The 7,513-nt window shown below is 33.0% G+C and overlaps 1 non-coding gene across 1 annotated transcript; it reads right to left on the bottom strand.

Annotated features, from left to right (window-relative positions):
* Positions 1–7,039: 7,039 nt before the first annotated feature.
* On the bottom strand, positions 7,040–7,111 carry Smp_tRNA_02015_Pseudo_TTG.1.1. Its single transcript has one exon. It is a non-coding gene (tRNA).
* Positions 7,112–7,513: the final 402 nt, after the last annotated feature.

Below are 7,513 nucleotides of genomic sequence, written 5' to 3'. Positions count from 1 at the left end.
TTATTATTGTTATTACTTGAATTCATTATAGTACTTATGGGTATATGTTACTTTTCAGATATATAGAATAAAGTAAATCCACAATTAATTTGTTTTACTAAATAGTACAAATATTGAGTACCCCCAAAATTATATATATAGATAGATAGATATATATCCAAAATCAATAATGTATATCTTTTCAAGTTTAAATATAATCAGTTATCAAAAAGAAATCCATTAATATTGATTTATATATTAGTTTCATATTCCATAATATGTTGAACTGATCAATTCAAGTCGATCTCCTTTTAAAGGAATCAATATTGAGAGATACAATAATCCACGGAATAAATTGTAAATAAATGTAAAGAATTCGAAGAGTTCCAATGAATAAGATTTTTTTTTACTGTATTTCCTTTCAGAACAACTAATCGATCAATGAAATTGGATATATATATATACGTATGTAGTTGTCTATGCGTTTAATTCAGATAATGTGCGTTACAAATAATCACCATCAATAAATATTGGGCAATCGATCAATAATAATAGTAACAATATTTTTGATGGATAATGTTGAAACAGGATATTCTTTTTTTTTATTTTCTATGGATATTATTATTTCGATGATTATTTTTTTTGTTTTATAATTTGATAGATAAATCTGTCAACTTGAAGGCCATCATAAAAAAATTGCTCATTAGTACTGGATTTCTTTTGGAAAAATGTTCACACACACACCGAGAATAAAGTCACGCAGTGTTCTTGACGAGATAAATTAGCCTAGTGTTTATCTAAGTAATACCGTCAAACTGTCAAAAAAATTATCAGAAAATTTATCGTATTTGAATATTGGTGAATTTTAATGTTTGTGCTTGTGTAATATAATAATAATAATAATGACCTGTCAAACTGTCTAAAATTGATACATGGGAGGGGGTGGATAGAAATTTATTTAGGGGGGGAGAGATGTAGGATTATGTGTGGTTAAAAGGTAGACAGATAAACAAGCAAATTAGAATTAGTCTTTTCAGATTCGATATTTCCGGTTGGCCTAACATACTTCTAACGGCCGTTCGACCAATCAAATTTTAGAGACCTCACATAACTATGCTCTGATTGGTTATTAAAGCGGACTAATAAACATTAAATAACAATTTTTTTAAAAAAAAACTGTAATCTAATTGATTAAAATTTATTGGCTAATTGAAATATGGTTTAATGGAGGAGGTGGGACAGTCAATTTTTGAACCAATCATTGATGAAACATATGTAAATGAAGCCTTGTGTTATTGCTATGACATGATTGATCATTTAAATGAATTATAATCCTTAATTCTATTAGATGGTGGTAACTAAATGATGTCAGATACTGTCTTTTTTTAATGTTTACAATCTGTTCATAATCTTTATAATGATTATTGAAAAATTACTGTTGATTAATGTTACGAATTAAGAATATGGAATTTTTGTAGAACAATAAAATTTCAGTATTGTAGAATATGGATATATACAGAAAACATATGAATATCAATAGTGATGTCTATGGAGTTCTCTGTATAAATGTTGATCAAATAATTTGTGAGTAATAGGAGTTATGTGAACACTAGGCTTACTTACTTACGCCTGTTAACCGTCACAGAGGAGCATAGGCCGCTCATCAGCATTCTCTATCCAACTCTGTTCTGGGCAATCCTTTCCAGTTCCTTCCAGTTAACATTCATCCTTTTCATATCTGTTTCTATTTCCCAGTGTAATGTGTTCTTTGGCACTCCTCATTTCCGCTTCCTTTCTGGATTCCAAGTTTGAGATTGCCTCGTGATGCACATTGGTGATTTCTTTAATATATATCCGATCCACTTCCAACGTCTTTTCCTAATTTCCTCTTCAGTTGGAAGCTGGTTTGTCTTCTCCCCTAGTAGGCTGTTGCTGATAGTATCCGGCCAGTGAATGTTGAGTATCTTACGTAAACAACTGTTTGTAATTACTTGTGCATACCAGGCACTTCACTTTAGTTTAAAACTGTTCAGACATCAATACCTTAATTTTACGGGATTGAAATTAACTGCTATGGTATATTTAAAGTGTGTTAACCTTATGCAACGTACTGTTCATTTGTAACTTTGCAAACGTGAGAATTCATTACTCAGTAGGCTGATTGTTTTTTTATCGAAGCTAGGAGCTTTTTCTCATCAACTTTATGCGGTCAAATAACTTTTAATGCTGAACAGCTTACATGAAATAAGACAAATGATAGTGGGAACTTAAACGAAGGAGTATGAGTCGTATTGAAGAATGCAAAATTATGATATTGTACTAAAAATAATATCACTTTCTATCCTTAGACCAGTCACTAGGAGGCTATGAAAAGAAATCTATTCTATTGCAAAGAAAAAACCAACACATATTTCAAACATTTTTTTCCATTATTACTTAAAGCGTTCGCAAGAACCTGGATTTAGTTAGCATAATCGATAACTGTGTCTTCAGGCATACGATCAAACCCCTAAGTGGCAAACTGCGAAATTTTTATCGCTAAAAGTATGTATCGAGTAAAATTTAACCAACGATAGAAAAAATGAGTAACCATAGTGGGTACCAGTGAAAGTAGTCATTTACGGAGAAAGCTGAAATATAGATTGGTTTGTTTTGTTGGTACGTCATTCAATTTTGGCACTACTGTAATCGTTAGTAATGAATGTTAAACAAACAAAACTCTTGATAGCATTAATACGTATTGGTATAGTACAAAGTGAATAGTTTATTCAATTCATAAAAAAATCATTGTGATCAATAATCGTTGACGTATATAATAATATGATTCTTCATTAAAGTATATAGCTCATCCAAAGAATATGCTAACAATTACATCAGTAACGATACTGACGTTATCATTAAAAGATAATCCTTTATATAAAACTGAAGATTTTTGTTTATGACAAACTGATATTCATTAATCAATTATTTTAAAAAACAGGAAGCACTGGACAGCTGTTTCTTCTTAATATGAAACTTCTCAGTGGCCGTGCATATCTACGACTTCCTAACAGAGGTCGAATCCGGTACCTTCAATTCTCACGGTGAGCATCTACACTTAAGACCATTGATCCGGTATCTCGTAGTTTACCCGTTTAATTCCAATCAATTAGCGAGTATTGGAGAAACTATTTTCCGATCCTATTTGTAGGTAACTGCCTCACAGTTGACACAGTTTAACTATACTGGTCATAGCTTCCCTTACTTACTTACGCCTTTTACCCCCAATGGAGCATACGCCGCCGATCAGCATTCTCCAACCCACTCTATCCTGGGCCTTCATTTCCAGTTCCATCCAATTTTTGTTCATTCTTCTCATGTCTGTCTCTATTTCTCGGCGTAATGTGTTCTTTGATCTTTCTCTTCTCCTTTGGACTTCAGGATTCCATGTGGGGGCTTGCCTTGTGACGTATTTGGGTGATTTCCTTAATGTATGTCCTATCCACCTCCAGCGCTTCTTCCAGATTTCTTACTCCGCTCAAATCTGGTTTGTTCTCTCCCACAGTAGGTTGTTGCTGATAGTATCTGGCCAACGGATCCGAAGTATCTTGTGTAGACAACTGTTAATAAATACCAGTATCTTCTGGATGATGGCTTTCGTAGTTGTTCAAGTTTCTACTCCATACAGTAAAACTATCTTGACATTTGTATTGAAAATTCTGATCTTGGTGTTGGTTGACAATTGTTTTGAGTTCCAGTTGTAAATATGCTGCTCTTGCTTTGCAGATCCGCGTCTTCACATCTGCATCTGATCCACCGTATTCATCAATGATGCTGCCCAGATATGTAAAGGTTTCCACATCCTCCAAAACTTCTCCGTCAAGTGTAATTCGATTGGTGCATGCTGTATTGTATCAGAGATTCTTTCTTTTCCCTTTGTGTCATAGCTTCCCATAGAAACATTATTCAGATATTCTTCTCTTACTAAGACCATTAATCGTTTTAAACTAAGAAATGAAATTATTTATTTGTGTTGTATGTCCATCTGTCAAAGTCAGTCGAATTCACTATATGATATATCTAACTTGTAAGTATTTAACAACTAAGTATACATTATTACATGGATACCAGAAAGTGCTTTTTTTAAATCAACCATATCTTTCATAAAACCATATGTGTTTCTTCTTATTATTTGTAAGATAGAAACGTGTTAAGGTCAAATATGAATATTATATCTGTATATTAATCGGGTTAGCCAAAAAAAAATAAACGTTAACATGTCAAGTTATAACATGTTTTTTCTTTCTTTTCAAAGTATATCTAGATATCTATACCTATGATAGAATCAGTCATATTCTGAGTATGACTGATTCTATCATAGGTAAATGAATATGTTCTGATGTCCACCTTTAATATAAGATGATTTCAATAGCATTTCAATAGTAACTACTCTACTATTTTAAAAAAATGAGTCATCATTAATAGTTTTCCTATGAAAAGTCAAAATCATGTTGTCATTATAAAGTTACCCATATATATATATATATATATATATATATATATATATATATATATATATATATATATGTGACCAGTTAGTTTAGGGACAAAAAAAGCGATCAATAATGTTTCCTATGATTATCAATATTAAAATGATTACTGAGATTTATTATAAAATGCTGTAAAAAACAATAAAAATTTTTCAGGTTTTATGATCATTTTACTTGGTATATTTTAATAGATTGGTTGAATGAATTCATATGGTAGGTAAATTTAATATTCAAATCAATTTTATCCAGTTCATTGTTATATTGATTAAGTAATGAATGGAAATTAAATGTTTAGACCATGATATTGTTATCCAATAATAGACGTTTTTTGTGTGGAGATTTAGTATTTGCATAGTTGAAAGCATAAGTCAATGGAAGCTAGACCACCAAAGAAAACCTGGAAGCACTGGATGGTCGTTTCGTCCTATTGTGGGACTCCTCAACAGTGTGTATCCACGACCTCGCCTCGCGAGATTTCGATCTAGGACCTACCAGTCTCGCGCCAAAGCACTTAACCAATAGACCACTGAACCGGCATCCGATGGTGTTTATGTCTAACTTCAACCAATCCACGAAATTGAGCAACCGTTTACCAATTGTCTTCAATGAGTTGTCTCACAACAGAACTCCATTGGTCACTGGTTCTCACTAGAACTCCAGGAATTATCTCTAGCATTTGGACGGCCGTTTCGTCCTAGTATGCGACTTCTCAATAGTGCGCACCTACGATCCCGCATACGGGATTCGAACACAGGACCTTCAGTTTCACATGATTGTATAATTAACTTTTTATGAGTAATGTTGAAAAATTTAATCACCATATACAAGGCTTCCATTATTACAAAGATTTGTATAAGGATAATTCATAGTAGTTTTTTATGAGCATGCCCAACATAGCGCCGTCTGATATCTTGAACGAAGAAACACAAAACTATTTATAATTATAAGCAGAGATGGATGATGTCTAACAGTGGAGTACAGAACATGCAATCCATCCTATTTCGAACTCGTTAACTGGATATACCTGCATATCAGAGTTGATGTTCACTATGGGAACACAACCTAACACTATTCACATAAAACGCCATCGTGACTACCGTCTTGAAAAATAGTGATTTTTCGCATTATTAATCTAAACCCAAAAGACACTAACAATAATAATCATAATAATTGTAATGATCATAAGATGTTAGAAGAAATAATAAGAATCGGTAAAATGTTCCAGTCTTCCGGTATTAAATTTTCTGCTGCAAATGAATTAAGTAGCATATGTCTGTATATGATTAGGGATTATTCAAATGCAATCAATTTGATGAATATTACTTATTATTTAGTAAAGCTTGTAGTTTAAGGATGAGCTAATCAAAATAGAGAAAGTAACCTTAAAGCTTTCTAAATGAAATTCAAATATAATGTTGAAAGAGCAGTAGAAATAGCTTTGTACATGACTCAAAACATCAAAATATGATAACAGAAAATTATTTTTTGCAACGATAGATTATAAATACCGCTTGTAGGCGGTACAATATTCAACCTCATACAAACGCATACACAAAGCTATATAGGAATCACAGGACCACACCACGGTGAACCAGTCAGATCATATTTGTATTTATAAAAATTCTTCAGGTCAATGGAAGACGTGAGAACCAGGGGAGGAGATGACACAGCTTGAGATCACCATCTACCTGGTGGTTTCCAGAACGAAATTAAAGCTAAACAAAACTCTCGGCAACTGGAGAAAAAACATTGCAAAGACTCAATACAGCCTTGCTTCGACATACTCACAAACTCAAACAACTCAAGATAACTCTCAACAACAGGTTCCAAGCTTTACAGAATCTACTGAAAGAAGAAACTACGATGGAAGACAACTGGAAAGGGATGAAAGAAGCACTATCTTCAACATGTCAGGAAGTACTAAGCCGCAACAATATGTATGTATATTATTCAGATGTCAATTCCTGAACTCCTAACATCTATCTGGCAATCATTCAATATTTGCCGTCAAGATCGATCAAGAAAAGGAAACTTGTTGAAATAGTTTGTACTAAGAATTCTATATTGTACTACAAATATGATATTAAATAAATCTATCAATAATAATAATAATACACATAATAAAACAGAAACAGATCAATTAAAGTCATGAATATCAACAGCGATCAATTCTAAATCCTTCCTTATAGTACTTTGATTAAAATTAATGCATTTCTTATGTAATACTCATAGCTAACACTTAATACCTACCCATCACTTTATTTGAAAATAACACTAAGCTGTTAAAGTAGAAGCTACTTATTTTGTAGAATTATTTAATATGATTATTTACTATAGATAAGTGTTATTGAATGTACAACCCCAGATGTATACTACAGTGTTATACAGCTAGAAAGTTCTCATTTTAACTAAGATCGACAGTATCTTAACATGGTAAGCAGAGATGGATAGTGGCTAGCAGTGAAATACAGGACGCGCGTTTCGTCCTACTTGGGACTCGTCAGCCGGATGTATCTGCATCTCAGAGTTGATGTTCACTCTGGGACTCGAACCCAGTACCCTCGCTTCAAACGCCACCGCGTTATCCATTCAAACAAGCAATACTAAATGAAGTATCTTAACATATTTAATACGTATTATGAAATCTTGTCAACAGCTTCTAATGACTATTAATTGTTAAAACATTATATCGGTAGTGAATTTCTTAATGTGAGATACTGATAGTGGTAGATCCAATTCTACCATATTGTCATGGATGTAAACTACATAGGCGCAATGAGTCCCGAATGCGTGACCGAGGATATTTATTTTATCTTATTTAAATACATAAATATTGGCACAAAAAGGAACCAGATATATATGCGCCACACACAAATCTCATTTGATTTGTGTGAGGGCTGTCATACTGCCCAGCTGCCCAAACTGAAGCAGGTGGTTTTCTTAGAGGGCCACACCCGGAGCCTTTGACCTAAAGATCTGATCCACAAGGCAGTGGAGCATCGTGG

Source organism: Schistosoma mansoni, chromosome 2 (genome assembly GCF_000237925.1).
Source record: "Schistosoma mansoni strain Puerto Rico chromosome 2, complete genome".
In the NCBI taxonomy this organism is placed as follows: domain Eukaryota; kingdom Metazoa; phylum Platyhelminthes; class Trematoda; order Strigeidida; family Schistosomatidae; genus Schistosoma; species Schistosoma mansoni.
Note: the sequence above shows the minus strand (reverse complement) of the source record. Positions and strands in the feature narration are given on the sequence as shown.